Source organism: Leopardus geoffroyi, chromosome A2 (genome assembly GCF_018350155.1).
Source record: "Leopardus geoffroyi isolate Oge1 chromosome A2, O.geoffroyi_Oge1_pat1.0, whole genome shotgun sequence".
Lineage (NCBI taxonomy): Eukaryota > Metazoa > Chordata > Mammalia > Carnivora > Felidae > Leopardus > Leopardus geoffroyi.
Genome location: NC_059331.1, coordinates 95,985,279 through 96,001,681, shown reverse-complemented (window position 1 = coordinate 96,001,681; position 16,403 = coordinate 95,985,279). Strand labels below are relative to the sequence as shown.

Sequence of the window (16,403 nt, the reverse complement as noted above, 5' to 3'; positions counted from 1 at the left end):
AATAAATACGTCATCAAAAACCATCATTGATGGGGCACCTGGCTGATTAAGCTGGTTAAGCATCCAACTCTTGGGTTTTGGCTCAGGTCATGATCTCAAGGTTTGTGAATTCCAGCCCTGAATCGGGATCCATGCTGACAGCGACAGCAAGGGCCTGCTTGGGATTTTTCTACTCCCCTTCCCTCTTTGCCCCTCCCCGCTTGTGCACATTGCTCTCTCTCTCAAAATAAATAAATAAACTTGAAACAAAGAAACCCATCACTGCTTTATTTCCTTGCAATAGTGATGCCTTTTTCTCATTTGGTGCTCTATATACTAACTGGAGAAAAGGACCCTTAACATTAATAGGAACACTCTGCAGCTATCTAGTGAGGTGGCATGCCGCACGCACCAGAATCTTGTCCTCCACTGTCCTATCAGTTCAATACTAAATTTCCAAGAAATGAATCTCAAGACTGTTTACAGCAACTATTTCATTCAGATAATGTGGCAATTTTTCTGACCAACACTTACCTTCCTGGTTATACCCCATTCAACACAGAGACTGCCCGGAGAAAACTAGAGTGTAGCTCCTTTGATACTCTGTGCCCCAAGCTGAAAACCATTTTTTAAATTTATTTTAAAAATTTTGTTTAAGAGATGAAACAGATGAACACAAGGGAAGAGAAACAAAAATAATATAAAAACAAGAAGGGGGACAAAACATAAGAGACTGTTAATACGGAGAACAAACAGAGAGTTACTGGAGGGGTTGTGGGGGGGGGGATGGGCTAAATGGGTAAGGGGCACTAAGGAATCTACTCTTGAAATCATTGTTGCACTATATGCTAATTTGGATGTAGATTTAAAAAAAATAAAATTTAAATAAAATTTTAAAAAAATTTGTTTAAAGTTTTATTTATTTATTTTGAGATACACAGAGAGTGCATGAACTGGGGAAGGGCAGAGAGAGGGAGAGAGAGAATCCTAAACAGGCTCTGCACTGCCATTGAGGAGCCTGATGGTGGGGCTGTAACTCACAAACTATGAGATCAAGACCTGAGCTGAAATCAATAGATGGACACTTAACCAACTGGGCCACCCAGGCGCCCCAAGCTGAAAACCATTTTAATTGTACTCTAATCTTATTTCACAAGGGTTCTGCGGTAACTTACAAGCAACATTCTGATAAATAAGTTAAGGGGAAATAAGTGTTGTGGAAAGTAGCACAGCCTTCCACGTGGAAAGAATATGAGCTTTGGAGCCATGAAGATCTACTGGGTTCACGTTTTATTTCTAGTCCTTAGTTGCCCTCATTTTAAAGGACAGAAGCCATAATGTTAGTATTCTGCCTTACATTGTTGATATATTTAAGTTTTTAGTTATTTTAAAATATAAACATCTTGAGAACAGGAAGTACATTTTATATATCTCTGTATCACTAACATCATACCCACATAGGTGTTCAACAGATATTTAACTAATATGGAATAGATTTTATTATTATTTTTTATAGTAAGCTCCCTGCCCAACATGGGGCTCAAACTCACGACGCTGAGAGTTACATGTTCTACTGATGGAGCCAGCCAGATAGCCCTAATATGGAATAGATTTTAATATATCAGATAAAACTCCTAATAAGTGCCCTTGCTTCCAGATTCCACTCCCTAAAGCACCCTCCCCCTCAACTACAACTAGCTTACCTTTATCAAAAGACAAATCTGATTTTGTCCAATTCCATTTTAAAACTTTCCCAAGGCTCATAGCCTTTAAGGAATTAAGGGAAAGTCTCTGCCCAAACCAGAATTTATCTCATCCTACCCTATCTCTTATAACTCAGGCCCACTTCTGAATTACTGAAGCTCCTGGAATGTTCTTCCCATGACCCTAACATGCTCCTCTTTAATAGGCTAACTTCTACCCGTCATTCAGGTCTCAAAAGCCACGGTTCCTCAACTCTTAACTAACATAGTTAGATGTCCTGCGTCCCTAACTTGATAATACACCCAACTTACCATCTAATACTGAATATGTACTAGAAATGTATCTACTGTCTACTATCTAGTATCTACTAATACTAGAAATGTTTATTCTGCTTCTCCAATTATCTGTAAACTTTTTGGGGACAAGGGTCACACTTTACTGAGTTTTATATGCACTGTTTATCATAGTTACTGACACAAAAAACACCTTTAATTAATATTATTTATTGAACATAATGATAAAGTCCAATGTTCTCAAAATCATTAGTTTCCAATTTGATAATATAATCATGTTTATTTCCCTGTCTGTCTATAAATAATTTTGGGGGGAAAAAACCATAGCTGCCTAGTAGGTTAAAGAAAAAGATTCTGGTGCCTTATTCTGTACATACATTTATTATGACAAAGAAGACAAAATGAGCATTATTACTTTCAAAGAACAGAGAAAATATTTCACAAGAACTTGTTATTATCAGGGGACCTGCTTTGTGCTGGCCTCATCCCCAGAAATTATAGTCACCAAACTGGATTTGATCCTCAGTAAAAATAAGCAGAGCAATGAATGATAAAAGAAGAAACACAAAAAAGTTGCTTCTCAGCCTGGAATGCCATCCTGGGACCAAAAGTTGACATGCACCTGCTACAGATGACTGAACCAGAAAGACAAATGAGCCTGAATTCCTGACAGCATTATGGAACCACCATAACAGCTCTGGACGGCCTGTTTCTAATTTCTCATTACTTAAGGAAAATGATACCCCTAATTTATTTATACCACTCTTTTTATAAGATTTTTAGAGCAATTGAACATGATTCTTAATTGATAGGAAAGACAATATAAAGTTAGGAGAAAATTTAATTTAGGAAAAAGCTTAAATTACCTAGAATAGGAGAGAGATAGTCTCAAGACAGGAACAGCAGAAGCCATAGAGGAAAAAGACAGACACCAATGATTATATGAAATACAAAAAAACAAATGTATGGCAAATGATGCCATAAACTAAGATTAAAAACAAAAGACAGACTGACAAAACATATTTGCAAACAAAGCTAAAGGATTACATTCATAACATATCAAAGAAAACAAAAAAATTGGTAAGAAAAAAATCCAATAGGAAAAAATGAGTAAAGATATGAATAAGGAATTCATAGAACTGAAAAATCAGAAGGACCGACAAATAGAACAAAGGATGGTCAGCTTCACAAATAGTTAATCAAATACAGAATTAAGTACCGCAAGAAACTTTTTTTTTTTTTTTTACTAATTTTATTGCCAAAAACAAAAATCAGCAATGTTTAGTTTGTAGGGGAAATACTCTCAGTCATTAATGATGGCAATAAGAACTGCATCAACATTACTGAAAAATAATCTGACTTTCCTTTTCTTTCTCTCTCTCTCTTTCCCTCCCTTCCTGTTCCTTCCTTTCTTTCTTTCTTGTTTATTTATTTAAGCAATCTCTACACCCAACATGGGGCTTGAACTTACAATCCCAAGATCAAGAGCTACATGCTCTACTGACTAAGCCAGTTAGGCACCCTTGGCATTATTTGTTAAAATTAAAATGACACGTACTAGGTACAAGATACTCACTGCAATACTGTTCATAATAGAAGACTAGAGACAACCTAGATGTCGAAAATGAACACAGATATGGTTTCAGACATCTATTACTACACCTTAAACTTAATGCCTCAAAACAATTATGTTTTATCTCACAATTATGTAGTTTGGCTGGGCAGTTTTTGTTTTTTTTTTTGCTGGTTTCACCTCTGGGTCTTCTGTGGGTTCTTCTCTGAGTGCATTGAGCTAAAAAGTCAGCTGAGCAAGCAGATCCAAGAGAGTCCACTTTCATGTTTGCTGGTAATGCTGTCCACTAGGGAGTCTAGGTTCTCTTCCAAGAGACCTCTCATCCTCCTGTAGGCTAGCCCAGCTTCCTTATATGGCAGCTGCAGGAAATCATCTCTTGAAGGCCTCCTAAGGACTAAGCTCCAGCTCTTATACATCACTCCACCATATTCATCGTTCAAAGCAAATCACAAGGTCAGCAAGACTCAAGAGATGGAGAAACAGATTCTGCTTCCAGACAGGAGAAGCAGCAAAGCCACAATGCAAAGGGGAATGCATGCCAGGATGGAAGGAATTTATGGTCATTAATCATTCTGCCATAGGTAGGTAGGGGTGTGTGTGTGTGTGTGTGCGCGCGCGCGCATGTGCGTGTGTGTCTGGATGTACACACACACACAATGGAATACCATATAATCGTTAAAAACAAAGCATAGAACATTTAATATAGTATGTTATCATTTCTAGGTGGGAAAACTATATATATATTTCATGATATATATGTATGTTCAGATATCCTGGAAATACACTTAAAAATTAACGAATGAAATACTGGGCCATGCAAAGTAGTCTGCATGCTGCCTGAAGATAAAGGGCACTGAGGGCATGTTAGGAAGGCCAGCAGAGGTGTGAGTCAACAGGCTGGAGGCAAGGATAAAATGGGTGTTGTATGGAGACACGCAGCTGCACAGAATTGTGGGCCCAGTTAGTGGTTGCAGATCCACAAAAAAAGCACAGGCCAGCAGGCCCAGTGGTCAATGATGGAGGGTGGTAGAAGATGATCTACATGGCAGGGAGAATGGTAACACACTGAGCAAGTCAAACAACTGAGCAAATGATAACTATATTGAAGATAATGTGAAGCCAAATTTCTTACTGCCAGAGAAGGCATTTATTTATTTATTTACTTATATTTTTAACATTTATTCATTTTTGAAAGGCAGAGAGAGAGCGCGAATGGGGGAGGGGCAGAGAGAGAGGGAGACACAGAAACAGAAGCAGGCTCCAGGCTCTGAGCTGCCAGCACAGAGCCCGACGCAGGGCTCGAATTCACGGACCATGAGATCATGACCTGAGCCGAAGTCAGCCGCTTAACCGACTGAGCCACCCAGGCGCCCGGAGAAGGCATTTATAAACATGGAAAGAAAGAAGGTGAGAAAAAATCCTGGAGTATTAGACTAGAATTGGAAGTACAGGGACGAACTTATGGTTTTATAAAATATACACCTAGATACAGAAAAAATTATGGATATATATGTATGTATTACATATGTGTGCATGTATGCAAACCATACTTGCGTAGTCACACATTTCCTAGTCCCTATAAGTAATGACACCCCAGAAAGCAAGAGCACACTAAGCCCCTAAATCTTTTTTTTTAAATTTTCTTTAATGTTTTTATTTATTTTTGAGACAGAGAGAGACAGAGTATGAGCAGGGGAGGGGCGGAGAGAGAGGGAGACACAGAATTCGAAGCAGGCTCCAGGCTCTGAGCTGTCAGCACAGAGCCTGAAACAGGGCTCGAACTCACGGCCTGTGAGATCATGACCTGAGCTGAAGTCGGACGCTTAACCGACTGAGCCACCCACGTGCCCCTAAGCCCCTAAATCTTTGTTTTTAAATACCGTCTTTTACAAAAACAAACAACAATGACAAAGACCAAACAGGGCTCCTTGGAGAGATGGCTGATTCCAGGGCTAGACCAGGCAAAGTACAGAATGAACAAGGAACAGCATGTTCTGCCAGAAATGCAGAATGAATGAGATGGGAGAATGATAAATAGGCAAATAAGCCAGCTTGAAGGGGCTCCCATGAGTTAAGTCAGGAACAATTTAAACAGCAAAGTAAGTAATAATAGTAACAAATCACAACAAATTAAATAAAATTGAAATCCATGAGTCCCTATTGATTTAATACACAAATGGGGGAGAAAGGAACATTCCACCTTACAAAAAAATACCAACTAATACAAGTAGAAGGAATAATAGAAATAGAGGAATATCATTTGGCAATCATCATGTAAGTGGTTAGTTAAGGTGAGAGCCTTCACTGATACCCACATTAAGGCTAGTAGTACAGATGTCTGATGAGAAACAAGATGCTTGCATAATTTTGGAATACCTCTCCACAAATACTGATCAAATGCAAAAGGATTTCAGTATGATCAAGGTTTTAATCACCAACAGTGGCAAGGTTTGACATCATATGCCTCTGGATGCAATGCACTAAGAAGGGGACAGACCTATTTCTGTGGTACTCCTGGCCAGGAATGCATGAACTGATTGGAGTCATGAGGAAATATTACACGAACCTAGGCTGAGGGTCATACAGAATGTAGGGCCTGTGCTTCCTAAAACTGTCAAGGACAGGAAAGACAGGGAAAAATGAGGCTGAAGAAGTCTGAAGAAACATGACAACTAAATGTAAAATGTATTCCTGAACAGAATCCTGGACCAGAAAATAATGAGATATTGCTCGGATTGTCAATGAAATATAAATCGGTTCTTTGCACTAGATGGTAGTGTTGTACCAATGCTTATTTTCTGATTTAGAGGGTTATATGTTGGTTATATAACAGAGTAACTTGTTTTTGAAAAACAGACACTATAGTGTTTACAGGTGCTGGGACACCATATCTGCTGCTTGCTCCAAAATGTTTAGAAAAAGGCTAATACAGGATAAATATATAGATATATATTTTTACACACATATATACACACATATGTAGCATTATGTATGGAAACAGAGGGCCGGCAATAAAAGAAATGCAGTAAAATATTAACAATGGTGAAATCTGAGGGAAGGGAATATAGGAGTTCTTTGCTATCTTCTGGCATCTTTCTGCAAGTCAGAGAAAGCTACCTTTTCTGTAAATCACTTTTTTCTGCCAGAGGCCAGAAAACAGAATAAAAACCCTGGCCTAATATGTTTATTTACATACTTTCCTTTATAATACTCTGAGGGGATAGGTTAAGAAGGAGGACAATGTTTTTAGGCTTATTTGGAAAAGAGCATCATTGAGTTTTTAAATGAAGTTTCCTCTCTTCGTGGATTTTCAACAGGCATTTTACAGTTCAATGAGGAAAGGAATCTTGACTTACTCATCTTTATGGTCCTAACACCTAATGCATTTATAATTTAGTCACTATTATATACTGGAACAGGAATTCTCAACATTGTTCTAATCAGAAAACAGTGACCTGAGTAACAAGAATTCTGCTACACAGAAAGGGAAAAACTGTCTATGTCAAGTGAAAATACGTCTGAGAACAGGAAAACAGCAAGGATTATCTTTCTTAGGAACTTGAAGGAGGGTTATCTGCTTTATAGTCCTAAAAACAGAAGAATGTGTAACCAGTAGCAAAGACCTTAACTTAAAGAATGGCAAACTGTTGGGAGTTTATGGTAAAAACAAACCAAACCAAACATACAAACAAAAACAGAATAAAATGTTTAGAATAGAAGTGAGGTTTTTGGAGAAAACAATGGACAGTGGAAGATCATCTTTAAAAAAAAAAAATGTGAGGGTGGGACGTGTGGGTGGCTCAGCTGATTAAGCATCTGACTTCAGCTCAGGTCATGATCTCATGGTTGATGAGTTTGAGCCCTGCATCAGGCTCTGTGCTGCCAGCACAGAAGCTGCTTCAGATCCTCTACATCTCTCTCTCTCTCTCTCTGCCCCTCCCTGCTTGCGTGCACGCTCTTCTTTCTCTCACAAAAATAAAAACATTTAAAAAAAACCCTTTTTTTTTTTTAATGTTAGGAGAGTCTTGGTGGCTCAGTAGGTTAAGCATCAGATTCTTGATTTCAGCTCAGGTCACACGGTCTCACAATTCAAGAGACTGAGCCCCGTGTCCCGTGTTGGGCTCTGCACTGACCATGCAGAACTTGCTTGGTATTCTCTTTCTCCCTCTCTCTCTGGCCCATTTCTCATTTCTCAAAATAAATAAATAAACATTAAAAAAAAAGTGAGACTTTGGAAAATGATTAGATAGAACTATATTAAATCATTAGGATAAACCATATATATTTAAAGATTTTTAAACCTGAAGGAATACATTTTCACTGAAATGTATTCAAACCTTCAAGATATCAGACAGTTGTCAAAGTTAAACTCAAAACTTAAAAAGCTGAATAGATTTCATATAGCTCAACATCCTATCTTTCCTGGAGAATTTTTTTGGTACATTTTATAAGCTGTTGATCCCATTGCTAAACTAGAAGAAAAAAGAAGTTATGTACCTGAAGATCTATAATACGATTAACCATAATGAACTTCCAAATTATCTTTTCGAAGGTTTCAATAACTACTGAAAATTATATTGATAGTACATAACTCATCTGCTTTAGAAAATAAAAGATATTAATACCTTATGAAATGAGAATTTTTCTATTCAAAGCATTAGAGAATTAAAAATTGCTATATCTATATTACAACTTATTTTCCTGATGGAGGAATCTAGCATATTACAAGTAAAACAACATTCAGTATTACTATAAATCAGAATCTGTATGGTTTTTAAATGGAGATAAAACACTTCTTATGACTATTATATGAATTGAATGAAATTATGTATATAAAGCATTTAGCATGGTGGCTAGTGTGAGTCAAGCACTCAGTAAATGGCATTAAATGTGTTTATTCTCGTAGAAATGATGTGAAACAACCCTGAAATATGGTGAAGTGACTTCAAAACCTATTAGAGATGTCTATAAAGGCAGATGGATAGAATCTAGACTGACAAATTCGATAAGGAAAGGAATTCTTACTTAAACTTGTAGTCCCAGAATCTAACATAGTGCCTGGCACACATAGTAGGCATTCAATAAAGGTTTACTGACATGAAGTGAATATGAAAGGAAGTTATCTGTAAAAGAAAAAAAAGAGGTAGCCTGAGATTGTCTGAAAAATAAGCTTACAGTCCAAGAATTACTATTCCCTAAGCAAGTCACTTTGAGAAAGTAAAGAAAATACAGAAACATTTTTAGAACCATGCATAGAAACTCCTCTGACTGGCCTTTTAAATAATAACAGAGTCACTCTCAAGTCTGTTTTGGCAAATGTGTCACAAATGAAGTCTAATATTATAGAAAAGTATTTTTAGGGGCGCCTAGTTTGCTCAGTCGGTTGGGCAGCCGACTACAGCTCAGGTCATGAACTCACCGTCTGTGAGTTCGAGCCCCACATTGGGCTCTATGCCGCGAGCTCAGAGCCTGGAGCCTGCTTCCAATTCTGTGTCTCCCTCTCTCTCTGCCCCTTCCCTGCTTGCTCTCTGTCTCTGTCTCTGTCTCCCTCACAAAAATAGTAAACATTAAAAAAATTTTTTTAATAAAAATAAAAAAAGAAAAGTATTTTTAAATTTCATCTAAATAACTGTTGTATCCATCCTCAAAGAGTGAAAAAGCACCCAAGGCACTGAGGAATATTTTCTAAATTCCATTCAAGGAGAATCAGATAAGCTCAATTCAAGTTTTTCCCTCTATTTACACAGAAAAATTACCTCGGAACTTTTACTTACAAGTACAATGTAAATATACATATTTCACTTTCACAAGTTCATCTTGAAAATCAACTCTCAAAAGTGAGCAGTGCTACCGGAATACAAAAGAGTAGCTAACGAACTTTTCTCCCTTGTCTCAGCAGCCACCTGTTAGAGCTCATCCTTATGGCACAATCTGCATGGTTTTGCAACATTTTCATACTGAAAACTCTAAATTCTCAGTGCAGCTGGCAAGGAGAAAAGTATAATACGAAAATACAGTCCTATCTTCCCCACTCTATTTCCAAAGATAATAGGGATCAATAGACTTTTTTTTTTTTTTTTTAAAAAGGCTTTTCTAAGTTATGGCCCATCACCTCACTTTTATTTGGAAACTGATCAATTTTATGCAAAGCAAATCACGTCTTTAATAATACACTCAGTGCTTGATTCTGAAACAAGCCAGTAAAGTACACTTCTAGACAGACAGCTGGAGCTACATCTCCTGAGCCTACTTCAAACTAAAATCTGTGAACAATGTGAAGTTACAAATCAAATAATAATCCAAAATCAATCGCTGGAAGAAGGTTTTGAAAACAACAATAAAAATCATCATTAAACACATCTACCTTTCCTAACAAAATGACTATGTCTTCAGGAAAAAAAAATGACAAAGCTACCGGTTTACATTACAGAACAGTTTACAGAATAGTAACAAGGAACCTGCAATATGCAGAGAAAAATTATTCTTAAATTATTATTTGCTTCCTGCAGTGCTCTGTAAAGTGTCAAAAGCATGAAGGCCACTGACAATATTACAATTATTTTTTAATCTAATTTCTGGAGAGTTCTGCAGTGGCAGTTTAGAAAGCAAACTAAATTTTGAAGAGAAAAAATGCTTAGCCGGAAATCTGGAAATAAACATTTCATTTATTTTTTACACTAAGAAGCAGTAAGGTCATAGGGGCCAAAATGTGTAATATCTGTAGGTGGCTGATCCAAATCAGTAAAAATGGGTCTCTCTGGAATTAAGGACTTAAAATAATATCTTACCAATACAATCTGACATGATCTTTAAAAATCACTTTTTTTAATCACTGACCATGCAAAACTTTCCAATACAAAATTTATTTCAACAAACACAAACACATACTTCATAAATTAAGAACTAAGTGTAAATCCAAAACACTAAAAATTACTTAAAGACATGAAAAAACATATTTGAAACACCAGACTTTTGTTTTTACGTTCATTTCTTAGATCTACTAGCAAAGCTCTTCTGGAAAGGGTCTTCATTCCAATACAAGATTGTTTAATATGCAAATTCCGTGTGAATAGAGTTTTTGAGACTAATTCTTAAAACCTCCTTAGGAGATGCTTAGGAGATGCTTAATTACAGCTGTAGTTCCAATCTCCTGCGACTCAAACAGTAATGCACAGAAAAGAGCCTATACACAGTTACGGTGAGGAATGAAGGTCCAGGAGAGACCCATCCTTTTGTTTTGGTGGCAGACGCTGCAAAAATAAAGGTCCAATAGAGCTATCTGCACCTATCCCCACCCATCACAACCCTACAGAGCACTTTCACCCATCCACTCAAGACCCTCTAGCTCACGAGATTTGCCCAACCCGTGGCTTTCCACGTCTTAAAGGATGGGCGGGGAAGGCTGCCAGGTCTGGGATACAGATAGAAAAAGGGGGAGAACACAGATCTTTGAGGACAGAGGGACAAGGAACTGCATCTGGACGAGGATGGGACGTGCCACGGAGACTTGCAAATTCACTGTGAGAAAAGCCCCATGGGACCAACAGAGGCTGTTGCCTATTCAAGGATGGGGACAGGCAGAGGTACAATCCTCCACAAGAGGAAGGAGACACATTTGTAAGAGACCCGGGAGGGCGTGGACTAGGCAGCGCCGAACTCAGAGCCCAAAAAGGGTTGAGATAATCTCAAACACATTCGTATGGTGAAGCTGAGACTTACGGTTACTTCCCGGGCTGAGGATAAGGGTCAGGTGGACCCCGAAGCTCTGCAGTTCTGCCAACGCCGTGGCCGCCTCAGCCTCTCGCGCCGAGCAGGTGACCTCAGGTACCCTCCCGCCCCACCCACCCAGGCGGGTGCCCCCTCCTCGCCGGCCGGGGTGCGCCGGGCAGAGGCTGCTGGGGCCGAGGGTGCGCACTAGAGGCCCGCGAGGAACGCTGCGTGAGACGGAGGCACCCGCGACGAGGCTCAGACTGGGCGGGCGCCCCCCATCCCTCTCTGGCCGCCTCGCCGCCTCACTCAAGAGAGGGGAAGAGGGGGCGGTGGCTTTTGCCTCCGCCTCGCGGTCAAGTCCGGCTCATGCTCCAGCCTTGCACGCGCGCACGCAGCATGGGCCGCCCTCCTCCCCACCCCCGTCTCCGGCTCAGCCGCTGGCGTGCCGGCCGCTGCCACCCCCGTCCTCGAGCCGCCTGCACCACCAGCACCAGACAGCCCGCAGCCCCAGCGGGAAGCAGCAGGAACGGCAGCAGCTAACCCGTCGACCCGGAAGCTTTTCCGTCGCCAACCGCGACGCTGCAAGGCGCATAAACCCGGAAGTGATTTCCTCGCCCCGGTAGCGGCGATATGGAAATCAAAGGCTTTTGAAGACCTGGAAACCCTTACTTTCGGGAGAGTGTGATATGGTGCTGAGGTGCGAGTAGAGGGAAGGCCAATAAAGAACTAGGCGGCAAGAGTTTCTCCGAGTCCAGAGACTCGAGCGCTTGAGGCGCATTTTTGGAAGAGCGGCCGAACACTCCAGGAGGCTTCTGGTGGCTACGGAGGGTTTTCCTGTCACAGGAAGTTAGGCCTGGCTGCTGGGAAAGAGAAGGAAGGAGGAATGAGAAAGCGGTGACAGCACCCCGCCCCGCAGGTGACTGTCCCACCCAGTGAGTTGAATGTAGCGGTCCTGGAAGTGCTCGGCCGCCCGCACGGGTGAGACGAGGAGGAGCGAGAACCAGATTCCCGCGAGGGAAAACAGAGGTGGGAGGCTGAACTACCTCCACATCTAGTTTCTCCAGGCAAGGAATTTATTTCTTAAAAGTAGTAACAAAGAGGCCAGAGCCACTTCTGGGGTGGCAGCTCTTTGAGCAAAGAGACGTGCACGTCCTTTCCCGGTAGTGGACGTTGGGTGGTGGCGGAGGAAAAATCTGGCAGAATGTTGGAGATTTTTTTGTTGTTTTTGTTTTTGTCATTTCGGGGAAGGCGATTCACAACTTGTCATTCCAGCTCATCTAACCTCTTAACACTTCTATCTTTTGAGGCTTTGGGCTTTCTCTGCTTTTTATTTATGGTGTATTTATCTTCGAAAGAAATCATTGATCTAGCTGGCCTAACTCAGGATCTCACTCTCATTCCCTTCTGACTCGCTTAGAGAACTTGTGCGCCTTCACAGTTTGTTTGCAAATGCTTCTTTCTCTTTGTCTATAGTCTCTTAACTGCCTTGGTGGCCTCATCTTATTTGGGGGAAATGACAAAAATTCAAATATGTTTTCAAAAAAGTATAAAAACGATTCATTCCATGATCTTCTCCAGCCCTCACACCATGCTTTACTGTTACTTGGTTCACCTAAATATTGGGTTGCAGAACTATAGTGACAGCTGATACACAGCATATTTAGTACACTATGTATGAAATTATGCTCCCCCAAATAACCTTAAGTAACATTGGTGTTCATTGTAGGATTTCATTTGGTTCCCAATTTCAGTATTACTTAGTTCCTTCTGTGTTAGCCATATTTAGTGTAATTGCCTTCAAAAGCAATTTGAAGATTATTAAATATCTTAAGTTACAGAACGGAATGTCACTTAACAGAAAGAAAGTCTTTGAAAATTATCAGTGACACTTGTTGACCTTGATAAGTGATGATTAGAATTGGTGGAAGGGATAAGGAGAAAGCAAGCTTACTTAGAAGTAGCACCAATGGCTATTTTCTGTTCTACTTTATTAATAATTCCTCTCTTTTTAGCAAAAGGATGAGATTTCTATGGTCAATAAATCCCTGTGGAGGAATTCTTACTGGTAATTTAGTTGCCATCTCTTCTCTTTAACGTTATAATGCTATAAAATAGTGAATTGTTCCAAGAGAATAGGGAAGGGTCAAATAACTTAGCTACTCAGCTTTTTTCCTGTAACATGGGGATAACAGTAATAATACCTATTTCATCAGGTTTAGGGGGGAACAATGAATTAATGTATGTAAAGCATTTAACATAATGTCTAGTACATAGTAAGCATTGTAAGTGTTATTCACATTATTTTTAAAACATATTAAGTGTTATATTGAGAAAATGAAAGCAACAAAACCTAAGGACAACTTGATAAAATCACTTTGGCTGGTGGGGATAAAAAATATGCTTTCTCAGTGATTTTCAACTATGTGAATAGAAACATTTTGTGGGTTTGGCTTGGTTTGGTTATTTCAAGTTGACGGGAGTTAAACAAAAGATTGAGAAACATTGTTTAAGGATGAAGAAAGGGGATCATTTTCTGTCTCAGGAACATTTTACAGAGACCTAACATAACATCCCAATTTTTGGTTTTTACTGATGAAGATATACTTTCTGATCACTGCTGGTAATTTCCTTTTTTTTTTTTATAAGTGAAATATTTTATTTATTTACTTATTTTAATTTAATTTTCTTTTTAAATTTACATCCAAGTTAACATATAGTGCAACAATGATTTCAGGAGTAGATTCCTTAATGCCCCTTACGCATTTAGCCCATCCCCCCTCCCATAACTCCTCCAGTAACCCTCTGTTTGTTCATATTTTGAAGTCTCTTATGTTTTGTCTCCCTCCCTGTTTTTATATTATTTTTGCCTTCCTTCCCTTATGTTCATCTGTTTTGTCTCTTAAAGTTTGCATATGAATGAAGTCATATGATTTTTGTCTTTCTCTGACTAATTTCACTTAGCATAATACCCTCCAGTTCCATCCACATAGTTGCAAATGGCAAGATTTCATTCTTTTTGATTACTGAGTAATACCCCATTGTATCTATATACCACATCTTTTTTATCCATTCATCCATTGATGGGCATTTGGGTTCTTTCCATACTTTGGCTATTGTCGATAGTGTTGCTATAAACATTGGGGTGCATGTGCCCCTTTGAAACAGCATACCTGTATCCCTTGGGTAAATACCTAGTAGTACTATTGCTGGTTTGTAGGGTAGTTCTATTTTTAATTTTTTGAGGAACCTCCATACTGTTTTCCAGAGCGGCTGCACCAGTTTGCATTCTTACCAGCAATGCAAAAGAGATCCTCTTTCTCCGCATCCTCACCAACACCTGTTGTTGCCTGAATTGTTAATGTTAGCCATTCTGACAGTTGTCAGGTGGTATCTCATTGTGGTTTTGATTTGTATTTCCCTGATGATGAGTGATGTTGAGCATTTTTTCATGTGTCATTTGGCCATCTGGATGTCGTCTTTGGAAAAGTTCATGTCTTTTGCCCATTTCTTCACTGGATTATTTGTTTTTTGGGTGTTGAGTTTGGTAAGTTCTTTATAGATTTTGGATACTAACCCTTTATCCGATATGTCATTTGCAAATATCTTCTCCCATTCTGTTGGTTGCCTTTTAGTTTTGCTGATTGTTTCCTTCACTCTGCAGAAGCTTTTTATGTTGATGAGGTCCCAGCAGTTCTTTTTTGCTTTTGTTTCCACTGCTGGTAATTTCTACTAGCGTGTACCTTGTAAACTGGTAAGTCATCTTGTCAACTTTGACTTCTGCTTACTAAATTTGCAATACCCATATTCACATACTGAATCTTCTCTTCTTCTCCGGTGTAAAAGGCTCTAGTTTGTTCATCTGTACTCAATATAGCAAATGTTTTTTTTTTTTTAAGTTTATTTATTTTGAGAGAGAGAGTCAGGGAGGGGCAGAGAGAGGGAGAGACAGAATCCCAAGCAGACTTTGTGCTTTGGATCCTCTGTCCCCTTTCTCTTTCTGCCCCTCTCCACCTTGTTCTCTCTCTCTCTCTCTCTCATAAATAAACCTCTGTCTCCTCTCTCTCTCTCTCTCTCTCTCTCTCTCTCTCTCTGTCTGTCTCACTCTCCCATAAATAAACCTAAAAGAAAATCATTCCTTTGGGGGAAAAAAAAAAAGTATTTTTGATGTTTTGTTAAACAGAACTTTCTGGAATAGCAAAGAAATGTAACAAGCCTGCCCCATGGGGACTAAATGGCATTTGTACACCTCCCCTTTTCCAAAGTGAAAACCAGAAATGCCCCTACATGCTTTCAAATGATCCCAGGTAGGGTACCACCCTTAGTTGAGAACCACTTCTATATATTTGTAAGACCTTATCGCTTGGAACATTATCAGTTATACCTAAGCATTTTTCAGAATAGAATGAGCCATAACAAAATGTCACCTATTTCCTATACTTAGTCACTTGAACTTTTATCTAAAACTCAGTCTAAACATATTACTAACTGTAGTTATACCTTTCTCTATTATTTTTTAGCTCAAGTTATTCTTTTCCAATCCCTCTGCATGTGTTTCTGCCTTAGCAGTTTTGCCTTGATATGTTAACAACTTTTGTTCTTTTCCTAACTTAATTAAGCCTTTGTTTTCTTCTTTCATGTCACTGAAAATGTGTGTATTTAAAATATTCAAGTATGAATATTTCTTGGAAATCAATTTTTAGAATCTTTGGAGGATATGTTAACATTAAATGATGTAAAAACAAAATACTGTAACCCTCATGGTTGTGCCTTTTTTCTATTACATCACATTTGTTTATGTTTTAAAAGGTGAGTGGACTGTGTAGTACTATATATTCCAGAGAAATTATGAGTATTAAAAAAGCATTTTCCTAGATTTTTAAAAATGTGTATTTATTTTTGAGGGAGAGAGAGAAAGAGACATAGAGTACGCATGAGGGAGGGGCAGAGAGAGAGGGAGACACAGAATCGGAAACAGGCTCCAGGCTCTGAGCCATCAGCCCAGAGCCTGACGTGGGGCTCGAACTCACGGACTGCAAGATTGTGACCTGGCTGAAGTCGGACGCTTAACCGACTGCGCCACCCAGGCGCCCCTAGACATACAAAATTATTATCTCCATTAAATTTTTTCACAGAAAAGGAAAAAA

General features: G+C 39.2%; 2 protein-coding genes across 7 annotated transcripts in view; one reads left to right on the top strand and one right to left on the bottom strand.

The window, feature by feature from the left end:
• ANKIB1 (ankyrin repeat and IBR domain containing 1) overlaps window positions 1-11,415 on the bottom strand; it is a 145,791-nt gene extending 134,376 nt beyond the window's left edge. For 2 of the 3 annotated variants that reach the window (XM_045497041.1, XM_045497043.1), the window contains exon 1: window positions 11,269-11,415. The gene's annotated coding sequence lies outside the window, so the exon portion shown is untranslated. Of the gene's footprint in view, window positions 1-8,574; window positions 8,594-11,268 lie in introns of those variants that run through there. The other variant, XM_045497042.1, reaches the window with a different exon arrangement.
• Window positions 11,416-11,801: 386 nt separating this feature from the next.
• The window catches only part of KRIT1 (KRIT1 ankyrin repeat containing), a 42,279-nt gene continuing 37,677 nt past the window's right edge, over window positions 11,802-16,403 (top strand). The window contains exon 1 of one of the 4 annotated variants that reach the window (XM_045497044.1): window positions 11,802-12,323. The gene's annotated coding sequence lies outside the window, so the exon portion shown is untranslated. Of the gene's footprint in view, window positions 12,324-14,913; window positions 15,011-16,403 lie in introns of those variants that run through there. The other 3 variants (XM_045497046.1, XM_045497045.1, XM_045497047.1) reach the window with 3 other exon arrangements.